At 43.0% G+C, this 20,969-nt stretch overlaps 1 pseudogene; it reads right to left on the bottom strand.

Annotated features, from left to right (window-relative positions):
• Nucleotides 1-3,478: 3,478 nt before the first annotated feature.
• Nucleotides 3,479-5,798, bottom strand: LOC119949815 (annotated as a pseudogene).
• Nucleotides 5,799-20,969: the final 15,171 nt, after the last annotated feature.

Here is a 20,969-nt window from a genome sequence, read left to right on the forward strand (position 1 = left end):
ATACAGTGACAAATTTCAATTTTTTGATGGGGTGACAAACCTGGGGTTATGTGTAGCCTGATCCAAGCACTTAGCTGATCTGAATGCTGATCTAAATGCTCAGTACAGTGCTTTGCAACCAATAAGCACTCAATAAACATAATTGAATTGAATCCACAAGTTGGGTTTTTTTCAGCCCTATTGTCAATCGATAGCCCTGGGCCGAAGCCGCAGAGTGAATTGTAATCATTTACATGTCTCGTAGAGAGTGTACGTCTGTGCGGGCTTGTGTGATTCAGTCTGTCATTTGTATTTATTGAGCACTTATTGTGTGCAGGGCATTGTCCTGAGCACTTGGGAGAGCATCATACAACAATATAACAGACACATTCCCTGCCCATGTGTGTGTGTACATCTTTGAAGCATGTCATTTGCCTGGAACACTTCCTGAAACTCTCTCTCGAAAATTTTTGGAGAAGATTGTTGCCCCTTTAGCCAGATCAGTAGATCAGAATGAAAAGCAGTGAGACCTAAAGACCTGAGTTCTAATCCTGACTCCACCACTCACCCCCTTCTGCCTGACCTTGGACAAGACCCTTAATTTCCTCTGAGTAGCAGCATGGCCTAGTGGAAAGAACAGGGGGCTGGGAGTTGGAGGACCTGGGTTCTAATTCTGGCTTTTCCAGTTACCTGGTGTGTGACCTTGAGCAAGTCACTCAACTTCTCTGGGCCTCAGCTGCCTCATTTGTAAAATGGGGATTCAGTACCTGTTCTCCCTCCTAGTTAGTCTGCGATCCCTATGTGGGAAGGGACTATATCCAACCTGATTAATTTGCATCTTCTCTAGTCCTTAGGACAGTGCTTGACACATTGTAAGTGCTTAACAAATACGACAGTAAATATTATTCTCTGTGCCTTAGTTCGCTCATGATTGAAATGCAAATTAAATTTCTGTTCTCTAACCCATTTAGACTGAGTTTCTTGTGAGTAGAGATTGTATATGATGGAATTGTATTTTATCTACCCTAGAACTTTGCCTGACACAGACTAGGTGCTTAGCAAAATCACTATAATTGTTATCAGCTAATGAATGTTCATTTATTAATTAATGGATACAATTAATGCTAATATTCCTGGTACTTTCCATAGCCAGTATCAAAGGGGGCATATTCCATTTGTTGAGGAAAAACTCGTGCAGATGTGGAAACTGTGCTTGGAAATTTCAGCGGGATGGTGCTGTATTCCCTATGTTGCGGAAGGACTTGTACAGATGTTGAAACGGTCTTTGGAAATTTCTGCAGGATTGCCATCGGATTCAAGTACTTTTTCGTTGCTTGACTGGTGAAGTTACATCCTCAAGTGTCAGAGCTGAAGTTACGCCTCTACACTTTGGCTAGTTGGCTGTGCTGAGAATGGTAGAAGGTTTGTTCAGTGGTTGATTATAGCATTCTTGTAATTGGTGAAATCAATCAATCAATCAATCAATCGTATTTATTGAGCGCTTACTATGTGCAGAGCACTGTACTAAGCGCTTGGGAAGTACAAATTGGCATCACATAGAGACAGTCCCTACCCAACAGTGGGCTCACAGTCTAAAAGGGGGAGACAGAGAACAGAACCAAACATACCAACAAAATAAAATAAATAGGATAGAAATGTACAAGTAAAATAAATAAATAAATAAATAAATAGAGTAATAAATATGTACAACCATATATACATATATACAGGTGCTGTGGGGAAGGGAAGGAGGTAAGACGGGGGGATGGAGAGGGGGACGAGGGGGAGAGGAAAGAAGGGGCTCAGTCTGGGAAGGCCTCCTGGAGGAGGTGAGCTCTCAGCAGGGCCTTGAAGGGAGGAAGAGAGCTAGCTTGGCGGATGGGCAGAGGGAGGGCATTCCAGGCCCGGGGGATGACATGGGCCGGGGGTCGATGGCGGGACAGGCGAGAGCGAGGTACGGTGAGGAGATTAGTGGTGGAGGTGCGGAGGGTGCGGGCTGGGCAGTAGAAGGAGAGAAGGGAGGTGAGGTAGGAGGGGGCGAGGTGATGGACAGCCTTGAAGCCCAGGGTGAGGAGTTTCTGCCTGATGCGCAGATTGATCGGTAGCCATTGGAGGTTTTTGAGGAGGGGAGTAATATGTCCAGAGCGTTTCTGGACAAAGATAATCCGGGCAGCAGCATGAAGTATGGATTGAAGTGGAGAGAGACACGAGGATGGGAGATCAGAGAGAAGGCTAGTGCAGTAGTCCAGACGGGATAGGATGAGAGCTTGAATTAGCAGGGTAGCGGTTTGGATGGAGAGGAAAGGGCAGATCTTGGCAATGTTGCGGAGCTGAGACCGGCAGGTTTTGGTGACGGCTTGGATGTGAGGGGTGAATGAGAGAGCGGAGTCGAGGATGACACCAAGGTTGCGGGCTTGTGAGACGGGAAGGACGGTAGTGCCGTCAACAGAGATGGGAAAGTCAGAGAGAGGACAAGGTTTGGGAGGGAAGACAAGGAGTTCAGTCTTCGACATGTTGAGCTTTAGGTGGCGGGCGGACATCCAGATGGAGATGTCCTGAAGGCAGGAGGAGATGCGAGTCTGGAGGGAGGGGGAGAGAGCAGGGGCAGAGATGTAGATCTGGGTGTCATCAGCGTAGAGATGATAGTTGAAGCCGTGGGAGCGAATGAGGTCACCAAGGGAGTGGGTGTATATTGAGAACAGAAGGGGACCAAGCACTGAACCTTGGGGAACCCCCACAGTAAGAGGATGGGAGGGGGAGGAGGAGCCTGCAAAAGAGACTGAGAAAGAACGACCGGAGAGATAAGAGGAGAACCAGGAGAGGACGGAGTCTGTGAAGCCAAGGTCAGATAGCGTGTTGAGGAGAAGGGGGTGGTCCACAGTGTCAAAGGCAGCTGAGAGGTCGAGGAGGATTAGGACAGAGTATGAGCCGTTGGATTTGGCAAGCAGGAGGTCATTGGTGACCTTTGAGAGGGCAGTTTCCGTGGAATGAAGGGGACGGAAGCCAGACTGGAGGGGGTCGAGGAGAGAGTTGTTGTTGAGGAATTCTAGGCAGCGCGTGTAGACAACTCGTTCAAGGAGTTTGGAAAGGAATGGTAGGAGGGATATGGGACGATAACTAGAAGGTGAGATGGGGTCAAGAGAGGGTTTTTTTAGGATGGGAGAGACATGGGCATGTTTGAAGGCAGAGGGGAAGGAACCAGTGGAGAGTGAGCGGTTGAAGATGGAAGTTAAGGAGGGGAGAAGGGATGGAGCGAGAGATTTCATAAGATGAGAGGGAATGGGGTCAGAAGCACAGGTGGCCGGAGTAGCACTTGAGAGGAGGGAGGAGAGTTCCTCTGAGGATACCGCTGGGAAGGATGGGAGAATAGCAGAGAGTGTTGAGAGCCGGGGGGTTGGAGAAAGGGGGGAAGAGACTTTGGGGAGGTCGGACCTGATGGATTTAATTTTGTTAATGAAGTAGGATTGAAAGATTCCATTTTTGTCTTGATGATGGTGGTTCAATCTGCGCTCCTCAGCAGGGAGTAGAAGTGTTTTGGGCCACAGATTTCTTCCTCACACAACGACACAACCTTCGACACAAACTTCCTGATCTGAGTTCTGGTTTTAACTGTGGACAGACGATTGCATCAGTTTCCATACAGGTCCAGCCTCTCTCATCTCCAACCTATATTAAATGCCGGGTCAAGACCATTGATAATTTTCTTTTTATGGTATTTATGTGCCAGGCACTGTACTAAGCACTGGGGTAGATAGAAGATAATGAGGTTGTACATGGTCCATGTCCAACATGGGGCTTACAGTTGTAATCCCCATTTTACAGATGAGGTAACTGAGGCCAAGAGAAGTGAAGTGACTCACCCAAGGTCGTGCCACAGACTAGTGGTAGAGCCGGGACTTGAACTCAGGTCCTTCTGACTCCCAAGCCCCGGTTCTATCCACTAAACTTCCTCTGGTTTCTTGTATCTCTGCCATTGTGCAAAAGCTCCTTCGATCAGCTTCAAGGGACTTCACCAACGCGACCTGCCTTTCCTAACTGCTCTCTTCACCCAATATTTCCTGATTCTTCATTTCCCCCCCAAACCAACCTACTAGTTGAACCTCTCAACTGACACTCAGACCTCTCTATTCCCCATTTCTCTGCTTGGAATTCCCTCCTTCCCCAAAGATTGCAGCTTTCCCCGCATTCAAAGCCTCCCTGAAATTCCCACCTCCTCCAACAAGTCTTTCCTTGAATTGGTCATATATCCAGGGATCAGGTTTGGCTGCAGCGCTGCATATATTTCTCAACTCTCCCTCATGGACAATGAAAAAGTCCCTGACTTCTTTCTCCTGTTTGGTGCTGCTTTTGCAAACTGATTCATTCATTCATTCAATTGTATTTATTGAGCGCTTACTGTGTGCAGAGCACTGTACTAAGCGCTTGGGAAGTACAAGTTGGCAACATATAGAGACGGTCCCTACCCAACAGCGGGCTCACAGTCTAGAAGGGGGAGACAGACAATGAACGAAAACATATTAACAAAATAAAATGAATAGAATAAATATGTACAAATTAAATAGAGTAATAAATCTGTACAAACATATATGTATACAGGTGCTGTGGGAAGGGGAAGGAGGTAAGGCGGGGGGATGGGGAGGGGGAGAAGGGGGAGAGGAAGGAGGGAGCTCAGTTTGGGAAGGCCTCCTGGAGGAGGTGAAATGTCATCTAACTCTTCTGTCGGCTCTGTACGGAGCCTCTTCGTGTTGACATTATCAGTGTCATCTAATTTTCTCTTGCGGACTTTATCATCCTTATTGACACCAGCATTAATTGCAGGGCTGTCCTCATCTGAATCAACCAACACCACATCATCTTGATCTTGAGCTGTGGACATTGACGGCTGTGCTCTATCGTCGCTGCCATTAGTGATGCTCTTGGCAGTTTGGTCTGCTGGCTTTGGGCCTACTTTTTCAGGGGCATCTCTACAACTTCAAATTCTACATCTTTTCCGAGATCTTCACTATGGAGAAGGTTGATTAATAGTGTGTAATCCTGCAAGAAGTCATCTGCTTGTAGTCTACTGCCATTTCTAATTCCAAACTCTGACAGCTTCTTGTGGTTATTTGCTTCTGTTTCTCCTTCTTCCGAAGATATAAGGATAGTGCCCTTCCCATCTTCTATTTGAACATCAGGAGCGACCATAACAAATTTTTCTTTCACTATCTTATCTGGTAATGTAAGTACCGTCACTTTGTGGACATTAAGTTTCACTGTAACCTCTGGCTTGCCTGCACATACGTAACAATTAGGATTTGGAGGATCCGATGCACAAGGCATAAGTAGCTTCTTTCTTGGATTTGTTTTTTTGTTCAGCAAAATGGTTCTACACTGGTCTATTTTTCCTGATACAATCTTTAAGCCTTCTAACACGATCAGACCAGCAATCGCTGCATTGGTAGTGGCTATTGCTGGAATAATATTCCCTGCCATGGATTTGATATCAAATCTGCTTTTCATGGTCATACTGAAAATGTGCCTCCTTAGATTTGCAGCGATGTCACAAAATCCATTGCTGGTGGGTCATCCTTATCCCAAATAAGCTCTGCTCCATCACCTTTTTCAGCTAGGCGAACTCTCAAGGTTTTTACACTCTTTGAAAATAGATGTGCATAACTCTTGACATCCAAAACCTGCTGATCTTTCAGGCCCAAGGTAGAATCATTTTGTTGTTCTGATACACAGATGTCTTGACTTTGTACTTCAGCCCAGTCTAATGGTACTGGAGATTTCCTCTTCCTCCACAGTTTATCCATGGTCAGTAGATATCTAATGTCATCTTTGAACTGATCCAATGCTTAGTATAGTGCCCGGCACACAGTAAGTGCTTAACAAATACCATAATTATTTTTTATTATTATTATGTTGGACTAGTGAATAGAACACAGGCCTTGGAGTCAGAAAGGGCTGGGTTCTAATGCCGGCTCTGTCTGCCACTTGTCTGTTGTGCAACCTTGGGCAAGTCACTTTACTGCTCAGGCCTCAGTTCCCTCATCTGTAAAATGGTAATTAAGACTGTAAACCCTACATAGGTCAGGGATTGTACCCAATCCGATTTGTTCGTATTCACCCCAGTGCTTAGTACAGTGTCTGTCATACAGTAAGTGCTTAACAAGTACCACAATTATTATTATTATTATGTTCACTGAACAGAAACAGTCCCTTGCTCTCCAGTTTTCCAATCCTAGGGGTACAAAAACTTACTAGCGAAATTGTTGGGTAGGGACCGTCTCTATATGTTGCCAACTTGTACTTCCCAAGTGCTTAGTTCAGTGCTCTGCACACTGTAAGCGCTCAATAAATACGATTGAATGAATGAATGAATGCCCATCCTTACATCGACCTCTTCCCCAATCACTAGCTTGTAGATTTTGGAGTTGATACTACTAGCCTATCCCATTCACTATGAAATTTTTCTTTCTCTTCATTGCTATTTGTCACTTTGGGGCATGTATGTTAATTATTATTATTATTAAATTTGTTAAGGGCTTTCTGTGCATCAAACACTGTTCTAAGTGCTGGGGTAAATACACATTAATCAAGTGAGATACAGTTCTCAGCCCCCATGAAGCTCACAGTCTTATTAGGAGGGAGAATAATAACAATAATAATAATGATGGCATTGATTAAGCACTTACTATGTGCAAAGCACTGTCCTAAGCGCTGGGGAGGTTACAAGGCCATCAGGTTGTCCCACAGGGGGTTCACAGTCTTAATCCCCATTTTACAGATGAGGGAACTGAGGCCCAGAGAAGTTAAGTGACTTGCCCAAAGTCACACAGCTGAGAATTGACAGAGCTGGGATTTGAACCCATGACCTCTGACTCCAAAGCCCATGCTCTTTCCACCGAGCCTCGCTGCTGCTCAAATAAATATTGAATAAATAAATGAATAAATATTGAATCCCCATTTTACAGTTGAAATGGAAGCACAGAGAAGTGAAGTGACTCGCCCAAGGTCACACAGCCAACAAGTGACGGAGCCGTGCCTTCCGACTCCCAGCCTGAGCCCTTTCCACTAGGCCAAGTTGCAGAATCTCTTATTAATGAAAACTCAGTAGTCACCCTGGCTACAATCATTCATGCATTCAGTTGTATTTATTGAGCACTTACAGTCTGCAGAGCATGTACTAAGCGCTTGGAAAATCAATCAATCAATCAATCGTATTTATTGAGCAATTACTGTGTGCAGAGCACTGTACTAAGCGCTTGGGAAGTACAAGTTGGCGACATATAGAGACGGTCCCTACCCAACAGTGGGCTCACAGTCTAGAAGGGGAAGCCACGTGCAGGCAAATCAACCAATTCAGTAGACACCAGTGTGGAAGCAATGTGGCCTAGTGGAAAGAGCTCGGGCCTGAGAGTCAGAGGATCTGAGTTCTAATCCTGGCTCCACCATTTATCTGCTGTGTGACTTTTTAGCCCCCTTAACTTCCTGGGCTTCAGTTTCCTCATCTTTAAATGGGAATTCAAGACTTGTTCTCCTTCTACTTAGATTGTGAGCCCCATGTAGAAAGGAATTAGTGTCTGACCTGATTATCTTGCACCTACCCTGTATATATGCATATATGTTTGTACATATTTATTACTCTATTTATTTTATTTGTACATATCTATTCTATTTATTTTATTTTGTTAGTATGTTTGGTTTTGTTCTCTGTCTCCCCCTTTTAGACTGTGAGCCCACTGTTGGGTAGGGACTGTCTCTATATGTTGCCAATTTGCACTTCCCAAGCGCTTAGTACAGTGCTCTGCACATAGTAAGTGCTCAATAAATACGATTGATGATGATGATGATGATCTACCCGAACACTTAGTACAGTACTTGGCATATAGTAAGAATTGAACAAACGCCAAAACCATTACTATTGTTGTTGTTATTATTAATAGTAATAATTATGATGGTATTTGTTAAGCCCTTACTACTTATCAAGCACTGTTCCAAGCACTGGGGTAGAGAAAAGCTAATAAGGTTGGACAGAGTCCCTACGCCGTGTGGGGCTCACAGTCTTAATCCCCATTTTGCCGATGAGGGAACTGAGGCACAGAGAAGCTAAGTGACTTGCCCAAGGTCACACAGCAGACAGGAATTAGAACCATTTTACAGATGAGGGAACTGAGGTCCAGAGAATTGAAGTGACTTGTCTAAGGTCACGCAGCACACAAGTGGCAGAGCCGGAATTAGAACCGAGGTCCTTCTGACTCCCATTCCCTTGTTCTATCTATTAGACCATGCTGCTTCCATTATTATTATTATGATATTGCACCCACCAGGCTCACATTATTGGACAAACATTCCCTAATTCCCTGACAATTTTCTAGCTAGAATGTGTAATATCGCACGTTCTGCCAGAGTGGAGTATAGTAATGGCTCCTTCCCCAGAGAGCAGAATACTTCAAAACATTAATGTCACCTGTGTCCGAGTATGTTTGATGTGCAGTTTCTCTCAGTGCCTGATTATTATTACCCCCCTCACCTGTATTTACTGAGCACCTACAACAGACTAGAATGTGTATAAAGTCCAACCTTGCTTGAAGAACTGACCTTGAACATATTTCTTTTCTAGGTTTGCTCAATTGAAATGTTGCGTCGGCAACAATGAAGCACCATGGCCTAGTGGCAAGACCACGGGCTTGGGAGTCAGAGGTCATGGGTTCTAATCCTGACTCCGCTTATGTCTGCTGTGTGACCTTGGGCCAGTCACTTAGCTTCTCAGTGCCTCAGTTCCCTCAACTGTATAAAGGGGACTGTGAGCCCCATGTGGGACAGGGACTGTGTCCAACCTGATGACCTTGTATCTACTCCAGTGCTTAGAACAGTGCTTGCCACATAGTAAGTGCTTAACAAATGTTGTAATTATTATTATTAATATTACTGGCCCATTCAATTTGGGTCCACACTGCTTACCACATGAATTTTTCTTGGACTTTTTTCATTTTTGGGGTTGGAGAGGACGTTTACTTTTTTATCACTTTTTCCCCCCCCTCATCTTAGGATTTCTCCTCCTCTGAAGTACGGGTATAACGACTGCATGGTCACCCGTTGCCGCTGCTAGTGAAAACCTGAACCCTGCACCCAGCTCAGACATAATGGGGACATCTCAGGTACTGTTTGAACCTCCCTCCACTTAGCAAAGGCCTCGGATGCAGATCCCGGAGTGGAATCCTGAATGAGACAGAGAAGCAGCGTGGCCTAGCTGAAAAAGCACAGGCCTGGATGTCAGAGGACCTGAGTTCTGATCCTGGCTCTGCCAAATGCTGTGTGGCCTTGGGCAAATCACTAAACTTCTCTGTGCCTCAGTTCCCCTGTTCTCCCTCATACTTAGACAGTGAGCTCCATGCAGGATTGGGACTATATCCAACCTAATTCACTTACATCTACCCCAGCACTTAGAACAGTGTTCGGCACATATTAAGTGCTCAACTAATGTCATTAAAAAAGGTGTGATTTTCCAGGGTTAGAAAGCTTGGGTCATTCAATCAATCAATCAATCACTTGGATTTATTGAGCGCTTACTGTGTGCAGAGCACTGTACTAAGCGCTTGGGAAGTACAAGTTGGCAACATATAGAGACGGTCCCTACCCAACAGTGGGCTCACAGTCTAGAAGGAGTCATTGAGACAACTGTTGAGTGCTCTAATGGGTTTAGGTTATTAGACCGTTAGAAGCAATTCAATCAAAAAGGAAATTTCAAATCGGGGATTAGATTGCATTTGTAAGTTTTATTAGCCAGCAAATGCCAAATAATTTGGCATGCTAAAATCACACAAATTAAGTTTGTGGTGATAAGGGATTCACTATGGTGTTGTGTAGTGCACCAAAAGTTTCGTAATAATACATCATTTTTTATACAGCACTTTTATTCCCCAAACTCTCTCACATTACTTATTAACAATAATAATAATAATAATGATGGTATTTGTTAAGCACTTACTATGTGGAAAGCACTGTTCTAAGCGCTGGGGAGATACAAGGTGATCAGGTTGTCCCCCGTGGGGCTCACAGTCTTAATCCTCAATTTACAGATGAGGTAACTGAGGCACAGAGAAGTGAAGTGACTTGTCCAAAGTCACACAGTCAATCAATCAATCAATCACATTTATTGAGCACTTACTGTGTGCAGAGCACTGTACTAAGTGCTTGGGAAGTACAAGTTGGCAACATATAGAGAGACAGTCCCTACCCAACAGTGGGCTCACAGTCTAGAAGGGGGAGACAGAGAACACAACCAAACATACTAACAAAATAAAATAAATAGAATAGATATGTACAAGTAAAATAAATAAATAAATAGGTGGCGGAGCTGGGATTAGAACCCATGACCTCTGACTCCCAAACCTGTGCTCTTTCCATTGAGCCACACTGCTTCTCTACTTATTGCATTGCGTGCTTATTGCATTTTTGCCCTCACAGCAAACGGACAGGCTAGGAAGAAAGCAGATCTTAGGGATTATCTCTGTTGCTGAATGCATTCATTCATTCAATCACATTTCAATGCTATTTATTGAGTGCTTACTGTGTGCAAAGCACTGTTCTAAGAGCTTGGAAAGTACAATTTGGCAATAGAGACAATCCCTACCCAACTATGGGCTCACAGTCCAGAAGTGTACTTTCCAAGTGCTCAGTACGGTGCTCTGCACACAGTAAGCGCCCAATTAATAGAATTGAATGAATGAATTTTACTATGCCCATTTTACAGTTGAGGAAACTGAGGTCTGGAGCAGTTAAGTGACTTTCCCATAGTCACCCTCCAGTCTACTTACTAGCAGGGATTATACTTCAATCTGAGCCACCTGGATTCTAGATTTTTTTTTCCTTAAAGGTATTTGTTAAGCACTTACTATGTTCCAAGGATTGTATTAAGTGTCGTTCTACTCCACTACGCTGTCTCCGATTCCCCTAATCCTGATTTGTTAGTGGTCCTAGCTGTATAATTCCTATGTTTTCATCCTATTTTCATCCTTATTACTCTATTTATTTATTTTACTTGTACATATCTATTCTATTTATTTTATTTTGTTAATATGTTTGGTTTTGTTCTCTGTCTCCCCCTTCTAGACTGTGAGCCCACTGTTGGGTAGGGACCATCTCTATATGTTGCCAACTTGTACTTCCCAAGTGCTTAGTACAGTGCTCTGCACACAGTAAGCGCTCAATAAATACGATTGATTGATCCTATGATTTATAGAGTCAGTGTGTTTAGTGTTATTGCTAAATGAACTCTCTCACTGATTCTGTTCAGTTTTAAAAATACCAAGTTATGAATCAAAGGCATCTCTAATATGTTAAAGCATTTGAATTCAGAAGCAGCACAGTTTTAGAGCAATTCATTTTTATTCAGTCTTCCAGTGAAATTCTCAGTATCCCAAGTCTACTTTCTGGTGAACACATTTCATTTGTTCAATTAGAGTTCATAATTTGTCCCTTTGTGATAGCAAGTTATTATAATATGCTCATTCTGTAATTGTTAATGATGTCTTTTTAGTTTGCTTAAACCAGCTTGTCAAATAATAACAATAATAATATTTGTTAAGTGCTTACTATGTGCTGGGCACTGTATTATGCGCTGGGGTAGATGCAAGATAATCAGATAATCAGTTTGGACATATGATTCTGCCCCACCTGGGTCTCACAGTCTAAGTAGGATGGAAAACAGGATTTGAATCCTCATTTCATGGATGATTAAACTGAGACTAATAGAAGCTCAGCGACTTGCCCAAATTCACACAGCTGGCAGGATTAAAACTCAGGTTCTCTGATTCCCAGGCCTGTGATTTTTGCTCTAGGCCATGCTGCTTCCCGAAATTGAGACTCCTTTGCTATAGTCTGAAGCATCAAGCCTGACTTGTTGTGATCGTCTCTATTTACTATTAGTTTAATCATTCTATTTGTTCTGACGATTTTGACACCTGTCTCCATGTTTTGTTTTGTTGTCTGTGTCCCCCTTCAAGACTGTGAGCCCGTTGTTGGGTAGGGACCATCTCTGTATGTTGCCAACTTGTACTTCCCAAGCGCTTAATAAATACGATTGAATGAAGGAATGAATGAATGACAGGCACTCTGTCCAACCTGATTAACTCCTACCTACCCTAGCGCTTACAACAGTGTTTGGCCCATAGTAAGCACTTAACAAGTACTATAATAATAATAATTATTACCCCAGCACTTAGTACAGTGCTGTGCATGTAGTAAGTGTTTAACAAACACCACAATTATTATTATAAATTAATTAATTAATTAATGGTGGTATTTGTTAAGCTCTTACTATGTGCCAAGCACTGTTCTAAGCGCTGGGGTAGATACAAGGTAATTAGGTTGTCCCAGGTGGGGCTCACAGTCTTAATCTCCATTTTACAGATGAGGTAAGTGAGGCCCAGAGAAGTTAAGTGACTTACCCAAAGTCACACAGCTGATAAGTGGCAGAGCCGTGATTAAAATGTATGACCTCTGACTCCAAAGCCCAGGCTCTTTCCACTGAGCCATGCTGCTTCTCTTATTATTATCATTATTACTATTTAGAAGAGTATGGTAGCTCTGTTAGCAATCTTCCATGAGCTAAACAGGTACACTCATTTAAATCCTTGCAGTCTGAAACTATTAAGTTTTAAATAGTTTGAATTGTCTCAAAGATTTCCAAAGAGAGACAGTAGCCAAAGCTTCCTACTTGTTAGTTCTCTTGAAAAGCATGCCGTTCTGACCCTCCATAAACATCTTGTGCCTTCTCCCTCCAATTTGTCTTGCTATTAGTGTGGCTCAATGGAAAGAGCCCGGGCTTGGGAGCCAGAGGTCATGGGTTCTAATTCCGGCTCTGCCACGTGTCAGCTGTGTGACTTTGGGCAAGTCCCTTAACTTCTCTGGGCCTCTGTTACCTCATCTGTAAAATGGGGATTAAAACTGTGAGCCCCACGTGGGGCAACCTGATCACATTGTAACCGCCCCCCCCCCCCACCCAGCACTTAGAACAATGCTTGGCACATAGTAAGCACTTAACAAATGCCATCATTATTATCATTATATTAGTAGTTCAGTGTCCTTGGGCCATATTAGCATATTTGGCGATGTTCACATAAAACAACCTTTGGCAAAATCTAGTTATTCATGTTAATTTAATAGCAAAATATGTGCATAAGGAGATTCGGCCTCCAATTATGCCAATTTATTCTAATTCTTCTTCCTAGAAACAGAAAAGAGCTTATGTAAATTTTCAATTAGAGGAACAAGCTTTATGAAAGGAGAGAAATGGTTTTCATACCTAATATGGAGTCATTTGGATGGTTCCATACTGCCTTTTATCCAGCATTGGACTCTAAAATAATCAGATGGTCCTCTTTCGCCATTATTATTCATTCATTCAATCGTATTTATTGAGTGCTTATTGTGTGCAGAGCACTGTACTAAGCGCTTGAGAAGTACAAGTTGGCAACATATAGAGATGGTCGCTACCCAACAGTGGGCTCACAGTCTAGAAGAAGGTATTATTATTATTATTGTATTGGCTGTTTTTGAATACTTCTGAGATGGAAAATTCAGTATGCATCTGACGCTGTACAACAATCTTTCCTGACCTTTTGTGAATCTTAGCTGTAAACTCTACTTATGTTAATTTAATTTCGAGCATTTAAAAAGAAGCCTCTTTACACATTTTGTAGTATATATAGGGGCTAGATTGGTGCCCCTACATTCTTCTGTTAAAAAGTAGATAACTTTTTTACGGGTCAGACAGAGGAACAGTGTCTTGCCAGAGAGCGTGAGTTGTGATATTATACGTGTCCAAACTCATTTTAGGGATTGGTCACTTATATTATTTGGAGAAGCAGTGTGGCTCAGTGGAAAGATCACAGGCTCTGGAGTCAGAGGTCATGGGTTCGAATTCCGGCTCCGCCACATGTCTGCTGTGTGACCTTGGGCAAGTCACTTCACTTCTCTGAGCCTCAGTTACATCATCTGTAAAATGGGGATTAAGACTGTGAGCCCCACGTGGGACAACCTGATCACTTTGTACCCCCCAGCGCTTAGAACAGTGCTTTGCACATAGTAAGCGCTTAACAAATGCCAAAATTATTATTATTATTATTATTATTATTATATGCCATTCTACCTTCCAACAAGGACTGCTTTTAACCAAAAGTTGCAATCTTCTAATGAATTCTCTGTAAAATTGTAGCGGTCTAATCCCCTGTTCTTAAAGAGGACAAAATGAAGTTATATCAGTGAGTAGAACAATTTTGATTCTTTTGTTTTGCAGTGACATTGTTAATGGGTGGGATAGCCAGTGGGGGTAAGTGCCGTAGACTGGGATCAGTGAGGAAGGAAGATAGGAAAGGGAAAGGAAAAGGTAGAGGGAGAGGCAGAAGATGCACACCACACACACACACACACACACCACTCCTAGTTAAGTATTTATACCTATCCTTCACACTTAAGTAGAACTGAATATTCAAACATTTATTCAAATTTTTCAGATATTGAGATTACCACTACAGAGACAAAAAAGGTAGACAGAGTGAGAGTGAGACTAGTAAGACATACCACTTGATCAGTGGTATTTAATAATAATAATAATGGTATTTGTTAAGCATTTAGCAAGTGCCAGCCACCGTACTAAGCACTGGGGTGGATGCAAGCAAATAGGGTTGGAAATAGTCCCTGTCCCACGTGGAGCTCACAGTCTCGATCCCCATTTGACAGATGAGGTAATTGAGGCACAGAGAAGTGGAGACACGGCAGACAACTGGTGGAGCTGGTTTTAGAACCCATGACCTTCTGATTAATTGAGCACTTACTGTGTTCACCCCTCACTTTACAAATATACAGCACACATAACACAAGTACTGAAGTACAAAGTGCATGTGCAAATATGTACAATCAATCAATCAATCAACTGTATTTATTGAGCGCTTACTGTGTGCAGAGCACTGTACTAAGCGCTTGGGAAGTACAAGTTGGCAACATATAGAGACAGTCCCTACCCAACAGTGGGCTCACACACACACACACACACACACACACACACACACACACTCACACACTCACACAGATGCACATGATCTTCCTTTCCATGCTGAAAGGCTAGGCAAGCTCCTTCTCTAGGCCTAAGGGGTCTCCGACTGCCACTGCTATGGGCTGCCTTTTGGAGTTCTTGATCCAGAGATTGAATTTGGGGTGGCCTCCTGGTTAGCAGTCCTAGAAATGGCAGAAACATCATCTTTTACCCCACACCAAGCAGTTGGACTGGGGGCAGAAGAGGGGAGGGGCAGTCGTAGCAATAGTATTCATTCAGCTCCTACTGTGTGCTAAACACTGTGATCTCTCTCTCTCCTCTCTTCTAGACCGTAAGCTCACTGAAGGCAGGGAATGTATCTGTTATAGTGTACTCTCCCAAGTGCTTAGTGCAGTGCTCTGCACACGGTAACCACTCGATAAATACGACCGGCAGATGGATGGACTCTTCTCATTCTCTTCATCTCCATCTATTCCTCTCGCACTCTCTCCCTCCTGTGGAAAATTCTTCCCAAGAGAATGCAGGTGTGCAGTAAGACTGCCAGATTTGAGTGACTGAGTAGTCTATTAAGGTGCCATGGAATTTGTCACAAGGTGTTTCATTTCCACTGCTCATAGATCACACCTTCCGGTGTTAGTGTAAATCTTCAGAAAGACAAAATAATAATAATAATAGCATTTATTCAGCACTTACAATGTGCTAAGCACTGTTCTAAGCGCTGGGGGGGGGACACAAGGTAATCAAGGGGGTCCCATTTGGGGCTCACAGTCTTAATCCCCATTTTACAGATGAGTGAACTGAGGTCTAGAGAAGCTAAGTGACTTGCCCAAAATCACACAACAGACAAGTGGTGGAGCCGGGATTAGAACCCATGACCTCTGACTCCCAAGCCCGGGCTCTTTCCACTAAGCCACGCTGCTTCTTCCAACACTCTTGACTCCTGATCTCCAACACGCCAACTCTTTGTGCTTTTCCATGGAACTGTCTGAGTAAAAACCCTCCGGGTGAATTTTAACTATTAACGTGTGGAAACGGACGTCTATGCAGCCATCCATCATGAGAAGATGTGAAAGTGATGATAGCCTGAGAAGTGAGTGAAAAAGAGAAAATTATAGATCTAGCCGAAGTGTTTACTATCTAGCAATCGGAATGATCAATCAATCAGTGATATATAACAAGTGCTTACCATGCGCAGAGAACTGTACTAAGCACTTGGGAGAATACAAAAGGGTTGGTAGACATGATTCCTTCCCTAGACGAGTTTACAGTGTAGTGATGGAAGCAGACATTAAATAAATTACAGATAAGGGAAGCAGCAGAGCAAAAGGAAATGTACATAAATGCTCTTGGGCCGGGTTTAGGGACTGAGTGTTTAAGAGATACAGGCTCAAATGCTTCTCAGGCTCGAAAAGCGGAGTTGCCTAGTGACTAGAACACAGGCTTGAGAGTCATGGGTTCTAATCCTGGCTCCGCCACTTGTCTGCTGTGGGACTTTGTGCAAGTCACCTCACTTCTCTGTGCCTCAGTTCCCTCCTCTGTAAAATGGGGGTAAAGATTGTGAGCCCCTGTGGGACAGGGACTATGTTCAAGCTGAGTAGCTTGGATCTACCCTCAGAGCTTAGTGCAGTGCCTGGCATATAGTAAGAGCTTAACGAATGCCATAATGAGTGCAAAATGGAGAATGAATGATGATGTTGATGACAATGATGATGGTATTTGTTAAGCGCTTTAAGTGTTATTTGTTAAGTGAATTCGGTGGGGAAATGAGAGGTTATTCATGGAAGGCTTCTTGGAGGAGATAAGATCAATCAATCAATCAATCGTATTGAGCGCTTACTGTGTGCAGAGCACTGTTACTAAGCACTTGGGAAGTACAAGTTGGCAACATATAGAGACGGTCCCTACCCAACAGTGGGCTCAGTCTAGAAGGGGGAGACAGAGAACAAAACCAAACATATTAACAAAATAAAATAAATAGAATAGATATGTACAAGTAAAATAAATAAATAAATAGAGTAATAAATATGTATAAACATATATACATATATACAGGTGCTGTGGGGAGGGGAAGGAGGTAGGGCGGGGGAGATGGAGAGGGGGAGAGGAAGGAGGGGGCTCAGTCTGGGAAGGCCTCCTGGAGGAGGTGAGCTCTCAGTAGGGCCTTGAAGGGAGGAAGAGAGCTAGCTTGGCGGATGTGGGGAGGGAGGGAATTGCAGGCCAGTGGGATGATGTGGGCCGGGGGTCGACGGCGGGACAGGCGAGAACGAGGCACGGTGAGGGGATTAAGATGTGATTTTAAGAGGGTTTTGAAGATGGGGAGGGTAGTGTCCTGTCTGATATGGATTTGTTTTTACTCTGCCATCTCTCTGTCTTTCTCTCAGCCCCCTCTTTCTGTCTCTCTCTGTCTCTGTCTCTCACTTTCTGCCTTTCTCATTCTCTCCGTCACGCTCTCTTTTTCCTTGTCTCGCTGGGGATGTGAATTTTAAACAGAATGGACACATAGCCCAGGAAGTTGAGGAAAATCTAACAGAACCAGGCACATCAGGTTTCGTGGCCTTGCTCGCAGATTTGCAATCACTTCATTCAGCCTACAGGAGTAACCTTAGAAGCAATTCAGGGGAAAGATAATAAATCACCAGTTCTTTAAAAAAAAAAAAAAAGGTACTCAGATTTAGCAAATTTTACTCTGGGAAATAAAATGGTTTCTTTCTACTAGAACAACCTCATTACTCGGCAAACTTTAAAAATGTAACATTATTTGAAGAACATGGTTCAAAGTTTCACATGAAAGTCAAACTTGAAGAAACAGTGAACCGTGAAATGTTTGCAAAGTTTCACTTAAATCCGTGTGATTTTAAAAGCAATCTGCTAGTCCTGTGTTCTGCGTGCTCTGCTGGAGCTTTTGTGTCTGCGGAGGGGTTGAGTTGAAGTGAGTTTATGTAGTTTAAGCAAGGTGTAAGAGAAGCAGCTTGGCGTAGTGGATAGAGTAGGGCCATGGAAGTCAGAAGGTCATAGGTTCAAATTCTGCCTCTGCCACTTGTCTGCAGTGTGACCTTGGGCAAGTCACTTCACTTCTCTGATCCTCAGTTCCCTCATCTGTAAAATGGGGATTGAGACTGTGAGCCCCATGTGGGACAGGGACTGTGTACAACCCGATTTCCTGTGTACAACCAGCTCTTAGTATAATGCTCGGCACATAGTACGTGCTTAACAAATACCATCATTATTATTCATTCATTCATCCATCCATTCAATTGTATTTATTGAGAACTTACTGTGTGCAGAGCACTGTACTAAGCGCTTGGGAAGTACAAGTTGGCAACATATAGAGACAGTCCCTACCCAACAACAGGCTCACAGTCTAGAAGGGGGAGACAGACAACAAAACAAAACATGTGGACAGGTGTCGTCGTCAGAACAAATAGAAATAAAGCTAGATGCACGTCATTAACAAAACAATGAGGAGATATTAAGGAATATTTGGGTTTGTCTTTCACTCTGAACTTGACTACACCTAAAGTGTGAAGTATCAAAGGATTTTGTTGCTAAGCAGAAAATGATAATTTTTTACAAATATTCTGGGAACCTGCCTGCCAACTCTGTTGTATTGTACTCTCTCTCCCAAGTACAGTGCTCTGCATATAGTAAGCGCTCAATAAATGCCACTGATTGATTAATTGAATATCCTTTACCTCAGCAATTTCAACCTGATTATAGTATTTAGCCATTTTGAGCCCAGGTTAATGGCGCCTCTGCTAAAGGGTGAGCTCCTTGGAAGCAGGATTATGCCTACTAATTCTATTGTTCTCCCAATTGCTCAGTACAGTGATATAATTGATTGACTGAATAGGGTAAGATTTGTTTGGAGTCTTTTTTGGATCATATTTGTCTTCATACAGTGAATAATAAGTTGGAATGGATGGGATAAAACTAAAGTTTACTCAGCATAGAGAGAAGAATGCTCCAACTGTCCAGAGTTGACTGATATTGCAAGCGTATGTGGCCTAGTGGAAAGAACAAAGGCCTGGGGTGGGGTCAGAAGACCTGAGTTCTAATCCCAGCTCCACTATGTACCTGCTGTTTGACTTTGGGCAAGTCACTTAACTTTTCTGTTTTTCCGTTCCCTCATCAGCAAAATGGGGATTCAATGCCTTTTCTCCTTCCTAGTTTGACTGTGAGCTCCTTGTGGGACCTGATTGTTATAGCTACCACAGTGTGCTTGACACATAGTAAGTGCATAACAAATATCACAATTTATTATTATAATAATTATTATTTTTTTGTTACACACTTACCAAGATGGTAGTCTAAAGTATTATTCAGTAGTCTTACTGGAACCTAGACAGAAGGCATTACGATATTAATAATCGCGACATTTATTAAAGCCATGTGTCAAGCACTGCACTAAGCACTGAGGTAGATACAAGCTAATATCAGACACAGTCACTGTCGCTCAAGAGCTCACAATCTGAAGGAGGGAGAAGATATATTTTATCTTCCTTTTATAGATGAGGAAAGTGAGGCACAGAGAAATGAAGAGGCTTACCCAAGGTCATACAGCAGGCAAACGGCAGAGCTGGATTAGAACTCAGGTCTTCTGATTCCCAGGCCCATGCTTTTTCCACTAGGCCTGCGTTCCCCTGACTCACAGGACCATGTTGTATGGCTTGGCTATCTCCTTCTGGGTTCTTTTGCTTTCCCTCCACCGTTTTTCCTCTTTACATTGCCCTCCCCATTTCCTCACTCTCCCTCAATCCTTTCATCCATTTCATATCTACGTTTTCCTCTAAGTCAGTCAGAACCTCGAGTATGAATTATTGGCATACATTTTGTCTGGAATTAATATTGATACTAATGCCTGTCTCTCCCAGTTAGACTGTGAGCTCCTTGTGGGCAGGGAACGTGTCTATCAACTCTGTTGTATTGTACTGTTCGAAGTGTTTAGTACGATGCCCTGCACACAGTAAATGATAAAAAAAAAAAATGCTACTGATTCAATGAGTGTGAAAATACAAAGTGCGGAGAAGCAGCATGGCTCAGTGGAAAGAGCCTGGGCTTTGGAGTCAGAGGTCATGGGTTCAAATCCCAGTTCCTCCATTTGTCAGCTGTGTGACTTTGGACAAGTCACTTAACTTCTCTGTGCCTCAGTTACCTCATCTGTAAAGTGAGGATGAAGACTGTGAGCCCCACATTGATCACCTTGTATCCCCCCAGCACTTAGAACAGTGCTTTGCACATAGTGTTTAATAAATGCTATCATTATTATTATTATTACAAAGTACTTCATTGTTAAACAGAAAATGATAATTTTACCCTAATACTCCTGAAAATCTTTGGCTTTGGAAATTTTAACCTGAACATGCCACTCAGTCACATTGTGACTTATAATGAGATTAGAACAATAGGATGAGGTTAAATGGTATTAGAAGTTCAGAAATCTCACCTTCAGTTCCTCTCATTTGACCTCTCTTCTTTCTGCCCCCTGAAGCTGATGATCCAAGAGAAGGTGGATTTATTTCCAGAAATAAAGGATTATTATTTTTCCTTCAATACTTTATCAGCTAAGATTTAAAATTCACATAATAAATAGTATTTAAGAAGCAGTGTGGCCTAATGGAAAAACCACAGGCTGGAAAATAAGAGAACCTGGGTTCTAATCCTGACTCAGTCACTTCCTTCTATTTTTTATGGTATTTAAGTGCCTTACTGTGTGCCAGTCACTGTACTAAGCGCTGGAGAGGATACACGCTAACTAGGTTGGACACAGATCATGTCTCACGTGGGGCTTACAGTCTTAATCTCCATTAGGCAGATGAAGTAACTGAAGCACAGAGAAATAAAGTCTTGTATGTGCCCAAGGTCACACAGCAAGCGAACGGCAGAGCTGAATTAGAACTCAGGTCCTCTTATTCCCAGGCCCATGCTTTTTCCACTAGGCCATGCTACTTAC

This window comes from Tachyglossus aculeatus, chromosome X1 (assembly GCF_015852505.1).
Source record: "Tachyglossus aculeatus isolate mTacAcu1 chromosome X1, mTacAcu1.pri, whole genome shotgun sequence".
NCBI classification, from domain to species: Eukaryota; Metazoa; Chordata; class Mammalia; order Monotremata; family Tachyglossidae; genus Tachyglossus; species Tachyglossus aculeatus.